This window comes from Prionailurus viverrinus, chromosome A2 (assembly GCF_022837055.1).
Source record: "Prionailurus viverrinus isolate Anna chromosome A2, UM_Priviv_1.0, whole genome shotgun sequence".
NCBI lineage: Eukaryota > Metazoa > Chordata > Mammalia > Carnivora > Felidae > Prionailurus > Prionailurus viverrinus.
In genome coordinates this window covers 38,501,207-38,516,231 of record NC_062562.1, presented here as the reverse complement: position 1 = coordinate 38,516,231, position 15,025 = coordinate 38,501,207, and the positions used below count along the sequence as shown (strand labels likewise).

At 38.3% G+C, this 15,025-nt stretch overlaps 1 pseudogene; it reads right to left on the bottom strand.

Moving 5' to 3' along the window:
• Positions 1-2,809: 2,809 nt before the first annotated feature.
• Positions 2,810-5,717, bottom strand: LOC125161232 (heterogeneous nuclear ribonucleoprotein A1-like; annotated as a pseudogene).
• Between the last annotated feature and the right edge of the window lie 9,308 nt (positions 5,718-15,025).

The following is a 15,025-nucleotide window of genomic DNA, read 5'->3' as shown; positions in this document are numbered from 1 at the left end:
AGCCTGGAGCCTGTTTTAGATTCTGTGTCTCCCTCTCTCTCTGCCCCTCCCCTGCTTGTGCTCTGTCTCTGTCTCTCAAAAATAAATAAATATATTTTTTTAATTTTTTAATGAATATATAGATCAATGTGAATTTTTCTTACCTCCTGCCCCTTTCCCAAGCAACCAACTGGACCACAGTTTTTTGTCATTTTCATAGGGACCCATTTCAGCCTTTGTTGAATGTTTGTGTTGATACTAGAGGAAATTTCTTACTACTCTCGAAGTTCTGTTTCATGTTGTTTCAGTCATTGGGTTTTGCTTTAGTACTGGTTTTTTGGTCCCCCCCCACCCCCACTGCTGCCAGAATGACTATGTTATCACCTAAAAGTGTCCCCTCCAACAGGGGTGTGCTGGTTTTTCTAAAACATATAAATACAAGATGCCCAGTTTAATTTAAATTTCAGATCAACAATGAATACATTTTTTGTATAATACATTTTTTGTTTAATTTAAATTTCAGATCAACAATGAATACATGCTTTGTGGACCAAACTCACACTGAGAAATTATGGGTTGTTGATCTAAAATTCAAATGTACCTGGGTGACCTGGATTTAGGCTGGCAGGCCTACCTCAGGAGCTGGGTGTGGCCTAGAGGGTACTTCTGCATCCTCAGGAAGAAGTTTTATTCCCACCAGAGGCCCAAGCTGAGGCACTGAAGGAAAAGAGAGAGGCCCCATATATTCCTGGAATGGGGACAGAATATGGCTGTCTGAAAGCAAGGAATGGGTTTGGTCATGTGGGATTCTGAATCTTGCCCCCTCTGCAAGGGACCACCCAAGCAAGGCTGTCCTCTCGTCTGAGGACTTATTCTGATTTAGTGCCAATCACAGATCTGGTTAGAAGAGACCAACTACCTGCGCGTTAATGTTTGATACTCTTGTACATTTCAAATCGGTAAGCAGCAAGTGGTGGTCAAACACACCCTCCTCTTTGGTGAGGTCAGTGTGTGTCCCCATGAAAGGAAAATTTTGCTTTCATGTAATAACTTGAGATTGGTTTATTTTATCCCAAAGCTTTTTGCAATCAAATAAAGCTGATTTTTGAAGCGGGTAAGTGTGTTCTCTTTTTCTTTCACATTTTTCCTGCTTTTTCTATCTGTGCTAGTCTCTAATTTTAATTCTTTGTTATTTTTAGGATAAGAAGTAATAAGTACCACAAAGCTCATGAGTGTGTTGTTGTAGTCATTTTTTCAGGTAATTCCTATCAAAATTCTTGACAAAATAATAGTTGTTATTTTTGTTATGATTTGTATGCGATGCATTTTGACTTGGCTCCCATATAATTTGAACATTCAGTGGCAAATTGAGGCTGTAATGTTATAAACAATGTCATTTCCAAGATGAATTATTAAATGTTATGTAGAAAAATGTTTTGAATGAATTATCAGTTTATTCCATTTACCAACTATAAATTTAGGATCATAAACATGATGATACAGAGGATAGAATTTCAAGATCTCCTCTCGGTGATTCTGATTATCTTACAACAAAGATACCGCTAGAGTACATTTGTAAAGAAAATTACAAATATTATTGGTTATTAAATAGGAATAGTTTTATTTTTTATATTTTTAATATGATGCTGGCATCATTTTATTGTCAAAGATGCTGTGAGAAAGTTCTCTAACATTATGCTGGAGTAAGTGAGTGGGTATGTGATTCCCTTTCAGAGCTCTCTCAAATTCTAGATGTTTTAAGTAAAAATGAGTAAATATTTAATATTATAAACACACTAAGTAGGAACGTATGGTATAATATAATCTCAAAGTCACTGTGCGTAACATTCTAATTCTCCTGGCAACATTGCAAGATAATTATTATTGTATTGGTTTATTCATGAAGAAACTGAGGCTCAGAGAGCTTGAATAAATTGTCTAAGGGCCCTGTACTAGTAAGGGCAGAGCTAAGATTTGAACCCTGGTCTGGCTGACACCAAACCCGTGTACTTTCCCTATACCATTCTGTTGTTAGAAGGAGTACTGGACAAAGATGAATGATTTATAAACTTCCTCCCTTCAAAAAAGGAATAGAGTCAATGTAATATCAAAATAAGACATTGACAAATGAAAGCAGAATACACAATCATTTAGAGCTGGTGTTGCATGGGAGTCGTGGGAAATTACTTTAGGTGAGTCCTAAACAAAGCTATGACTGTACTAGTAGCCAAGGAAGAGAGGAAATTGAAGAGTACATTGGTTGTTTTCCTCTTAAAAAGTCAAAGAATGAGCTCATTTGCAAAGGCAGTCTTTTTCCTTTCATGATCTGATGGAGGAGTTTCTGAACTGAGTTCTTTAGTGAGAAATGCTAGGTATCAAATGAATATTGCCTTACTTACTCTTTGGTTTTGTAGAAATCTAGTTAGTTTCGTGGAATCCTTGAAGCTGAACTGCATTTGAGGCTAATTTTATTGATTGATTGATTGATTGATTGATTGATTTATAAAAAGGCACAGTGTTGTGATCAGACTATTCCATCTAGCAATCAACAGCATGAGTGAAAAAAAATCTATATTAAAACGCTTTGTTGGAATGCTTTACACTTTTCACAGAATGGAAACTCAAATAACCTGTTGTACAATTAGTCATGAATACAGTCCTTGAGTTTTCTGCCCATGAACATGAGTATTGTCTAAAACATGTCTTCTTTGTAGCAATTAGGTCCTGCCCCCACTGTGCTTGGCTGAGTTCACAAAAGTGTTGTAACCTGTAGCTTCCCTGTCACTTCTCTGGCTCTTCTCTCCTGCTAAGCTTTGTTTCCTGACAGTAATTAAAACCTTCTACCGCTTCCATAGCTACTGCTGCTCCTGGAACCGCATAGCCACCTGGTTATGTGGCTTGGCAAAGTATTGGCCTCCGTCACCATAGGGGCCAGGGCTTCTGCCTCCAAAATTTCCTCCTCTCATGGGTCCAGAATTTGAAGAGTGATTGCTATAATCGCCAAAGTCATTATTAGCTTCCACCACCTCCAAAGTTGCTTCCATCGTTACCAAATCGATCACAGCTGTCCGTGTTGTTGCCATATCCACCACCAATTCAACTGCTGCCAAAGCCACCTTGCCCACTGAAATTTCCTCCATGACCAAGGTTGTCATTCCCACCAAAACCACCTCCACAACCACCACCAAAGTTTCCAGAACCACTCTGACCTCTTTGGCTGGATGGAGCACTAGCTATCTGTTGCTTAGATAGGGCTTTCCTTACATCATACTTGTGGCCATTTACAATCTGGTATTTTAGGGTATTGTTGTTGTTGTTTTTAATTTTATTTAAATCCAAGTTAGTTAACATATAGTGTAATAATAGTTTCAGGAGTAGAATTTAGTGATTCATCACTTACATATAATACCCAGTGCTCATCCCAACAAGTGCCCTCCTTAATGCCCATCACCCATACAGCCCATCCTGCCACCCAACACCCCCTTTAGTAACCTTTAGTTGATTCTCTGTATTTGAGTCTCTTGTGGTTTGCCTCCTTCTGTTTTTATCTTGTTTTTCCTTCCCTTCTCCTATGTTCATCTGTTTTGTTTCTTAAATACCACATATGAATGAAATCATATGATATTTATCTTCTCTGTCTTATTTCAGTTAGCATAATACACTCTAGTTCCATCCATGTTGTCGCAAATGGCTAGATTTCATTCTTTTTGATCACTGAGTAATTTCATTGTGTAAATATAAACCACATCTTCTTTACCCATTCATCAGTTGATGGGCATTTGGGTTCTTCCCATAATATGGCTATTGTGGACAATGCTGTTATAAACAGTAGGGTGCATGTGCCCCTTCAAATCAGCATTTGTATCCTTTGGATAAATACCTAATATTTATGTATTTTTAATTTTTTGAGGAACCTCCATACTGTTTTCCAGAGTGGCTACACCAGTTTGCATTCCCACCAGCAATGCAAAAGTGTTCCCCTTTCTCTCCATCCTCACCAACATCTGTTGTTTCCTGAGTTGTTACTTTTAGCCATTCTGACAGTTGTGAGGTGGTATCTTTTTGTGGTTTTGATTTGGATTTTCCTGAGGATGAGTGGTGTTGAGCATCTTTTCATGTGTCTGTTAGCCATCTGGATGCCTTCTTTGGAAAAGTGTCTGTTTGTGTCTTTTACCCATTTCTCCACTGGATTATTTGTTTGTTGAGTGTTGAGTTTGCTAATTTCTTTATAGGTTTTACATAGTAACCCTTTATCCAGTATGCCATTTGCAAATATATTTTCCTATTCTGCAGATTGCACTTAGTTTTGTCGATTGTTTCCTTCTCTGTACAGAAGCTTTTTTCTTCACAAGGTCAACATTGGTTCATTTTTACTTTTATTTCCCTTGCCTCTGGAGATATGTCTGGTAAGTTGCTGTGGCCAAGGTCAAAGAGGTTGTTGCCTGTGTTCTCCTCTAGGAGTTTGATAGTTTGCTGTCTCACATTTAGCTCTTGCATCCATTTTGAGTTTATTTTTGTGTATGGTGTGAGAAAGTGGTCCAGGTTCATTCTTCCACATGTCGCCAGCCTGTTTTCCCAGCATCATTTGCTGAAAAGACTGTGTTCTTTCCATTGGATGCTCTTTCTTCCTTTAAGACTCGTTGGCCATACATTTGTGGGTCTGTTTCTGGGTTCTCTCTTCTGTTCCGCTGATGTTTGTGTCTGTTTTTGTGCTAGTACCATACTGTCTTGTTGATTACAGCTTTGTAACATAGCTTGAAGTCTGGAATTGTGATGCCTCCAGCTTTGGTTTTCTTTTTCAGGATTGCTTTGGCTATTTGGGGTCTTTTCTGGTCCTGAACAAAATTTAAAACTATTGGTTCTAGCTCTGTAAAGAATGCTGGTGTTATTTTGATAGAGATTATACTGAATGTGTAGATTGCTTTGGGCAGTATTGACATTTTAGCAATGTTTTTTCTTCCAATCCACGAGCATGGACTGTTTTTCCATTTCCGTATGTCTCCTTCACTTTCTTTCATAAGCTTTCTATAGTTTTCAGCATACAGATCTTTTATTTCTTTACTTAGCTTTATTCCTTATGTATTTTATGGTTTTTTGTGCAATTGTAGATGGGATTGATTCCTTGATTTCTCTTTCTGCTGTTTCATTATTGGTGTATAGAAATGCAATCAATTTCTTTATGTTGATTTTATATCCTGCTGAATTATATCCTGCTGAATTCATCTATCAGTTCTGTCAGTTTTTTTGGTGGAGCCTTTCAGGACAATCTGGTATTTCTGAATGGCATTCTTGTGTACAGTCATGGTCATCAATATTACAAAAGCAAAACCTCTCTTCTTGCCACTGCCTCAGTCCTAATTTCAACCACTTCAATTTCCCCATACTGTTCAAAATAATCTCTCAGATGATGTTCTTCGGTATCTTCTTTAATGCCACCAACAGAAATATTTTTCAGTTAAGTGGGAAAACAGGCCTTTGAGAATCCTTACCTGAGGCAGCCCTCTTTGGTTCCACACCTCTCCCATCCACCTTGTGTGACCTTGCATTCATGGCTGCATCCACCTCTTCCACAGTGGCTTACGGGACCAACCCAGATCTTTAATTACCACACAGTCCGTGAGCGTTCCCCATTGCTCAGAACGGCCCCTCAGACTCTCATCAGTTGTTTCAAAGCTCGAACTAACAAGGAAGAGCTTTTGCAGCTGTTCAGGCTCTTTGGGGGACTCTGGCTTAGACATGCTGGTGGGGGGAGGGAGGCTTTAATGACGCTTCCTTGGTGGCATCCACAGGCAGAAAGGCTAAATTATCATCATTTGAAAAGATGTTTTTCATACGTAGAAATTTGGTAGACATGGATATTTATTATAGGAACCATTTTTACATGCTGGGGGACTATCATTGAATTGTAATTCACTGAAGACATTTAGACAAAGGCTGGCATAGTATGATGGAGATTGTGCCATTTGGTGATCTCATACCGAGATTGGCAAATTTTTCCTCTAAAGGCCCAGGTAGTTAATATTTTAAGCTTTGTGAGCTATGCCGTCTCTCTTCCAACTACACAACTGTGCCGCTGTTGAGTGAAAGCAGCCATAGACAGTACGTGGATGAATGTGGGTATGTTCCAATAAACCTTTATTTACAAAAACTGGCGGTGGGCCACATTTGGCCCAGGGACCCTTATTTGCTGATCCCCACTTGCACATAATACAAGATCAAGCTTTAAGATGATGTCCCTTTAGCATTCTGTCTCAAACTACATGTCCAAATGAGCCTTGTGTCCCAAGTAACTCAAGAAGGAATTGTACAACATGTATGCATATTCTCTATTATTGCTTCATTAAAGTTTAATTCTGTGACCAGACAGCCAGAACCAGAGTTTATGCTGTGAAGATGCGGGGCCATAGCACACAGCTGGCCAGGCTGTACTGTCCCAAAAGGCTTTCAGCCGCAGGAGCTAAGGGACATGGAAATCTAGCTAATGCTCTATTGGAAGGAGTGTCTTTTTCTAATTCTTCCATCTAGAGGAAGAGTCTTTTTCTAATTTGTCTGCCGGGAGGGATGTCTTTTGCTAATTCCGATAATGGCGCATGGAGTGTGCTAACAGAGGCCCTGTGAAGACCTAAGAACCTGACTCATATCCTTCCCATTTTTGTGGGCTACCACTTAAAAAGCAATCTTTGCATGGTTCTTTAATAAGAATTAATTGGAAACCATAGGGTTTGGCGCCATAATCCAGGAATAAGACACTTCAGGCCTGAAAGATATTAAGGGTAGCTGTTAACAATTGACTGTTGCAACCAGAACATTGTGAGATTGTGTTTACTCTCTCTGATTTTGGTTTTAATAAACTGTCATGGACTTTAAAAAATCCTAGCCCTCTGAAATATTAGGGAAATTATATAGTTTACATAATGGGCCATTAATCTCAAGGGGATCCAATGCTGGCTTTGGACAACAGACAGTGTGAAGAGTCTCAGATTGCCTATACTCATTTTCCGATGAGATTCACCATTAAACTGTGATCAGTTGTTTAGGAATTGTGTTTAAGATCTGCTCCTTCTTCATATGACATCAGTGAAACCTATTATAATTTGTTAAGAAAAATGCTGACATCGACTTGTTTTCTTTATTTCATAGGGTTAATTTTATTATTTTTATTATTAAAAATTTTCGTAGAAATTAAAACAGTGCTAAAATATATAAAGGCAAAACTGAAGTCCCCTGTGTTTTCTGACCTTTGTGTATTGCTGAGAAATAAGTGTCCTGAGTCAGAGCTATAAAAATATATCTTTGTACGTTTTCTTCTGGTATTGTTTTATTGTTGTATTTAAATCTTCAAGGACAATTGGTCCTGTTTTGGGGTATGTTGCAAGGTAGGGATTTGGCTTTTCCATCTAAATGAGTAACCAGTTTTCAACCACTGATTGACTACTACATTATGTTAGTATCTAGGAGAAGTGCTTTATGTGTATTTCTGTGGTGTCACACTCTGAAAAAGGTATTCATCTCAAGGGTGGAGATTTAATTGAATCAATAAGTTTTACTGCCTCATCAAGAACATTCATAAGTGAAACTGGTATTTTTTTTTTAACTGTAAGTGGCCTAATGGGGGTGAATACAATAACTGTATCCTCAGCTTGGTTCTCTGCCTTGGTTTGTGTTAAGGTACCATCAGCTGTACCCACCATTGTCTTTGTATCATCAGTGCAAATGTCAACACAGTGAAAAAGGAGAAAAAGCAGATCGTGTTTTGGTATGATTATGAAAATCATTTTGACCTTGCAGACCTTCCTGAAAGGGTCTCAGAGGACCACTGCAATGGTCTACAAGTTCCATGAGAATAAGAATTCTGCCTATCTTGCTAGTCATTGAATCCCCAGTGCCTGGTACACAGGAGGACAGTTAATACTTATTGAATGAATATGTGTTGCCACCTGTATCAATTAGCTTTTGTTGTAATAATTACATATAGCAAGTAACTATAAAATCTCAGTGGCATTATAAAAGTAAGCATATTTTACTTCTGCATGTGCTGGTTGCTTGGGATTCTCCTGGTCTTGGCTGGGTTTGTCTGGGCAACTCTGCTTCTTGCTTCTGGTCCATGTGTCAGCTGGACTCATTCAGTGTTTAGTCTCTCATCCTTCTTGGGCCAGTGAGCTAGTTAGGGCCTATTGCAGAGACACAGAGAGAAACCAGAAACACATTGGGCCTTTGAAACCTTGGATGAGGCCCTGTCACTACTACCCATATATTTTTGCCCAGACAAGTCACATGGCCAAGCCCAGAGTCAAGGGGCAAGAAAGGATTCTTTGTCCACAGTAAGGTCATGGCAAAAATGTGGATGCAGAGAGATAGGGATGGAGAACTGAGACCAAACTACTAATAGGGAGACCAACTCTTCCCAATTTGCCTGAGATTTTTCTGAATTTACCCCTGAAAGCATGACATTCCTAGAACCCCCTCAGTCCTGAAAAAACTGGGACAGTTGGTTACCATAACTGCTCCCCAATATATTTTGAGCTGTAAGCAAGTTGAAAATTGTATGGTGTGGGAGCTGGTCCCATTTAAATTTTTTTCTCAAGCACTATAGATGAAAGTATTTAATAGAAAACAACTGGTTATAATTGGGGAAGGAATAAATGTTTCATAATTATTTTAACCCTTCACTAAGAAAGACATATTCCATGTATATAGAACAATCAGGTCAAACATTAATATAGCACATTTTACTTGAACACATTTTTAAACTATATACTAAGAAAATTCAATTTTAAATGTATACATACTATATCATTTATATGTGATAAACTATGGTAGCAATCTCTTATATTTTGCAAATATCTCTTAACATTTTCTTCAATTCAGTTCATTTTTATATCCTTAATCATAAAACTATAAAAACAAGATGATATTGTTACTGGTACCATGTAATTATGTAACAGCTCATTGGGCAAGAAAGAGCACATTTAAAGGAGTGAGGTAAGCAAAGGATATTTTGGAGGTATTAATGACCTTGGGTATCGAAGCTAAGAGACTGAAGCAAATTTATGGGGTTACATTGCATCTTTAGCAGTTAAAACGCAAGAGAGAAATAATAAATCAGCTGAATCGTTGTAAGAAAATTGAATATTGTGTAGAGAGATTAACAGAACTACACAGGAATTGCGAGACGTATATGCCTGTTGCTGGGAATGGTAATGAGAGTATTGGAAATGAATGGTTCTGCATCATCCTTGAAATGTCATTACCTGTTGTTCAGAAAGACCTGTTCCCATTTGTATTTTTCCTTAATGTAGTACATGCGTTTGCATCCTTGTTTGGTGAAATTGTTTGAAATATGTCAGAAATGTTCTCTAATTCCAATTGAAAATAACAATGTTCTGGAAGCTCAAAAGAGACTTTTAAAGAAAATCACTGGTGCTTAAAAATATGCCCTTTTAAAAATACAGTATTGGAAACCAATGAATCCGCTCTTGCTCTCAAATGAAGATGAATATGTATTAAAAGGATTGACTACCACTACAAAAAGACCTCGATGAAAATGTATCAAAAATGAAATAATAATTAAATATACACTATATGGTGGGAGTATTTTCATTCACTATTGTTCTTAGCACCGATGATTTAATATTTAATACACAAGAAAAAAGCCTTATACTCGAGTGCAACAAAGATCTCTATATAATGAAGTCAGCTGCCAATGTCCTATTTTTTTGGAGCAACTCTATTCAGCAAAATCCGAGGACAGCAAAAATATGTGGATGGTTATAACATTTATCATTACCACAGCCCTAGAAAGTTGATAGAACCGTCCTGATTTGACAGATGAAGAAACAGGCTCAGAATGGTTAGTGTTTAGGCGATCACACAGCTTGTAAGTATCAGCATTGGAAATGACACCATCAGTCCGTTGTCCATTGTTATTGCATCTGTATCCCACTGGGCTGTAGATGGGGCCAAAAAAGTACCTCTCTTAGAGGCTTTTCCTAATGTCCCTCTGTCATGCACATGCCTTGCTTTTGTCTGTTCAGTATTCTTCTGATGAACAACTCCTCCTCTACCATGGAGTTCTCCTGGGTGGGTCTGGTAATGATAGTGCCTGCTCCCATAAACATACATGCACCCATACTCCTGTTCTCCCTCATGCAAGGTTGTGCTGTCACTGGATTGGACCACTCACAGTACCCGTTATTTTTACATGAATTCATCCTTTCCATGAATTTTCCAAACTGGTATAAGACAGCTTAATTAACCAATCTCTCTCCCTCTCTGTCTCTGTCTCTCTGTCTTTCTGTGTCTCTCCCTTCCCCTCAATAAAATGTAAGCAATTAGTCCATGTAATATTAGCTGCCATTTTTCTGACTCCACCCCTCAAACTCCCAACACAGTCACTAAAGAGAGCCTGTTTGCATTGAAAGACTCAGTCTAACACACAAAAAGAAGCAAAGATGAGAGGTGAATAGATAGAGAATCCAGAAGGCTCTGTATGATCCCTAGATCTAGCCATGCTGGACATGAGCCAATAAATTTTCGTTGACATGAGCCAATAAATTTTCTCCTTGGATAAGCTGGTTTGAATTGGGTTCCTGTAACTTTCAACTAAGAGGCTCTTGACAACTATACCTCTCTCTTCTGTGCTCCTGTAGCCCTCAAAGCCTGTCTTTATGGTATATGTATTCATATGTGCACCATCCTTCCCCACTAAATTGAGAAGTCATCTAGGATAGACACTGTGTCTCATTTACTTTGTATCCCCAGCCCCTTGCATAGTGTCTAAACAAAGTGCACATTCATTATTAGAATCTAGTCAAATTAACAAGAAACAGATAAACACTCCAATAAAATATGGTCAATGACATGTTCAGGTATATCCTAGAAGAAGAGTCCTGAAAAAATGCTCAACTTCACTGGTATCCAATAAGTACAACTTAAAGCCACAGAAATATCATTTCACAGTCACCAAGACAGGTAAAATGTTGAACTCTAACAATAAATATTGGTGAAGATGTGGGGAAACACACCCATAGGTTCTTTGTGTTGAGTGTAATTTGATAAAACCATTTGGAAAGCCAATTGGTCAAAACCTAGTAAAATTCAAAGCATGCATACCACTTAATTCTGTGATTCCGCTTCAAAAAAAAAAAAAAAGAAAAGAAACCTTAGTGCATGTCAACAAGGATCCCCACTGCAGCCTTTTGGAAAAAATGAGAAAGCACCTAAAACTCCACCTTCAGAAGATTAAGTTGCAGCCATGCCTATCATGGAGTACTCCAGAATAGTTAAAATGAATGGAATGGATCTACACGTATCAACCCAGATCCACTTCAGAAATATGATGATGTATGTGGATCCTGAGAAACTTAACAGAAGACCATGGGGGAGAGGAAAGGGAAAAAAAAAGTTAGAGAGAGGGAGGGAGGTAAACCATAAGAGACTCTTAAATACTGAGAACAAACTGAAGGTGAATGGGGGGTGAGGGAGAGGGGAAAGTGGGTGATGGGCACTGAGGAGGGCACCTGTTGGGATGAGCACTGGGTGTTGTATGGGAACCAGTTTGACAATAAATTATATTTAATATAAAAAATGCATATACTGGCTACGTTTTGATGAATTACTTTTTCTCTATAGAGTTTTTGTCCCTTCCTTCCCCCCCCCACCACCAAATCAGGCAGTAGTTTTCAATTTTTTAATTTCCTAGGGGCTCCTGGGTGGCTCAGCCGGTTATGCGTCCAGCTTCGGCTCAGTCATGATCTCACAGTTTGTGGGGTTGAGCCCCGTGTTGGGCTCTGTGCCAACAGCTCTGAACCTGGAGCCTGCTTCAGATATTGTGTCTCCCTCTCACTCTGCCCCTCCCCTGCTCACATTCTGTTTCTCTCTCTCTCAAAAATAAATAAACATTAAAAAATGTAAATAAATATTTTTTAAAATTTCTTAAAAAAAGAAATATGATGATGAGTGTAAAGCAAGTTGCAAGAGGATACGTGGAAGGTGATACCATTCACCTGGGTTTTTTTTAAACATGAAATTTATTGTCAAATTGGTTTCCATACAACACCCAGTGCTCACCCCAACAGGTGCCCTCCTCGATGCTCATCACCCACTTTCCCGTCTCCCCCACCCCCATCAACCCTCAGTTTATTCTCAGTTTTTAAGAGTCTCTTATGGTTTGCCTCCCTGCCTCTCTACCTTTTTTTTTCCCCCTTCCCCTCCCCCATGGTCTTCTGTTAAGTTTCTCAGGATCCACTTAAGAGTGAAAAACATATGGTATCTGTCTGTCTCTGTATGACTCATTTCACTTAGCATAACACTCTCCAGTTCCATCCACGTTGCTACAAAAGGCCATATTTCATTCTTTCTCATTGCCAAGTAGTATTCCATTGTATATATAAACCACAACTTCTTTATCCATGCATCAGTTGATGGACATTTAGGCTCTTTCCATCATTTGGCTATTGTTGAAAGTGCGGCTATAAACATTGGGGTACAAGTGCCCCTATGCATCAGCACTCCTGTATCCCTTGGGTCAATTCCTAGCAGTGCTATTGCTGGGTGATAGGGTAGATCTATTTTTAATTTTTTGAGGAGCCTCCACACTGTTTTCCAGAGAGGCTGCACCAGTTTGCATTCCCACCAACAGTGCAAGAGGGTTCCCGTTTCTCCACATCCTCCCAAGCATCTATAGTCTCCTGATTTGTTCATTTTAGCCACTCTGACTGGTGTGAGGTGATATCTCAGTGTGGTTTTGATTTGTATTTCCCTGATGAAGAGTGACGTTGAGCATCTTTTCATGTGCCTGTTGGCCATCTGGATGTCTTCTTTAGAGAAGTGTCTATTCATGTCTTCTGCCCATTTCTTCACTGGATTATTTGTTTTATGGGTGTGGAGTTTGGTGAGTTCTTTATAGATTTTGGATACTAGCCCTTTGTCTGATAGGTCATTTGCAAATATCTTTTCCCATTCTGTTGGTTGCCTTTTAGTTTTGTTGACTGTTTCCTTTGCAGTGCAGAAGCTTTTTGTCTTGATGAGGTCCCAGTAGTTCATTTTTGCTTTTAATTCCCTTGCCTTTGGAGATGTGTCCAGTAAGAAATTGCTGCGGCTGAGGTCAGAGAGGCTTTTTCCTGCTTTCTCCTCTAAGGTTTTGATGGTTTCCTGTCTCACATTCAGGTCCTTCATCCATTTTGAGTTTATTTCTGTGAATGTTGTAATAAAGTGGTCTAGTTTCATTCTTCGGAATGTTGCTGTCCAGTTCTCCTAGCACCATTTATTAAAAAGACTGTCTTTTTTCCATTGGATACTCTTTCCTGCTTTGTCAAAGATTACTTGGCCATACATTTGTGGGTCCAATTCTGGGTTCTCTATTCCATTCCATTGGTCTATGTGTCTGTTTTTGTGCCAATACCATACTGTCTTGATGATTACAGCTTTGTAGTGGAGGCTAAAGCCTGGGATGCCTCCTGCTTTGATTTTCTTCTTCAATATTACCTTGGCTATTCGGGGTCTTTTGTGTTTCCATATAAATTTTAGGATTGCTTGTTCTAGCTTTGAGAAGAATGCTGGTGCAATTTTGATTGGCATTTCATTGAATGTGTAGATTGCTTTGCATAGTATTGACATTTTAACAATATTTATTCTTCTAATCCATGAGCACGGAATGTTTTTCCATTTCTTTGTATCTTCTTCAATTGCCTTCATAAGCTTTCTATAGTTTTCAGCATACAGATCTTCTACATCTTTGGCTAGGTTTATCCCTAGGTATTTTATGATTCTTGGTGCAATTGTGAATGGGATCAGTTTCTTTATTTGTCTTTGTGTTGCTTCATTATTAGTTTGTAAAAATGCAACTGATTTCTGTACATTAATTTTGTATCCTGTGACTTGCTGAATTCATGTATCGGTTCTAGAAGACTTTTGGTGGAGTCTGTCCAGTTTTCCATGTATGGTATCATGTCATCTGCAAAAAGTGAAAGCTTGACTTCATCTTTGCAAATTTTTATGCCTTTGATTTCCCTTTGTTGTCTGATTGCTGATGCTAGAACTTCCACTATATTAAACAACAGCGTTCACCCAGATATTAAAAAAAAATGGGCTTTATATACTATTCCACCTAATTTTAAGTTTAAAATATCCCTTAATAAAGTTTAAAACAGTATGTTGCTTATTGTCACACAGAATGTAGTAAAAGATGAAAACAGATGAGAAGAATAATCTGCTTCAGTGCATTTCTAAGGGAGAAGAGTACGAAAGAAGTTTCCATGAAATCTATAATGTTTTACTTAAAGATTTCTTGTTTTAATTTTTAATTTTTTAATTTGTTTTACATGGTTTTTTATTTATTTAGAGAGAGAGAGTGGGACAGAGGGAGAATTTTAAGCAGGCTCTGCACTGTCAGAGCAGAGTCCGATGTGGGGCTTGAACTAATGAACCATGAGATCATGACTGAGCTGAAATCAAGATTTGGTGGCTCAACCAACTGAGCCACCCAGGCACCCCTATGTTTATGTGTTATTTCTTTGGGAAAAAATTTATCTGAAGCAAATATAGCAAAATATTAAGAGCTCTCAGGTCTAGGAGACAGGTAGATACTTTCTTACGTGTTAAGAAAAGAACTTTTTGAAGAATGATGATTCAAAAAATCAAATATTAAAAACTCGAAAAATATTTTAAAAATAAGTAATCCATGTTCACTTAGTTAGTTGTTGAGGGACTGCTCACCCCAGACCCATTTTGCTACAAGGGAGGAAAGCAAAAACAATTATGGCAGGAGGAGAGGAAGGAATAAAAATCCTTCAGTGTTTTATAATATACAGCAACCTCAACTTATGTTGTTAGCCACTTAGTATAATAGAAAAGGGCATCTGAATTTCTGTACTTCAGATTTTCTGAAAGCCATGAGAGTTTACTTTTTATTTATTTATTTTTTTTTAGCTTTCACCGTTACACAAAATCCCATTCACTGGAACCAGGATTCCATACCATCTGCCTCCTGGGAAACTCTGATAATCTGCTGGCCTAAAAGGTCCAGGTATCTGAAAGTGGCAGGTCA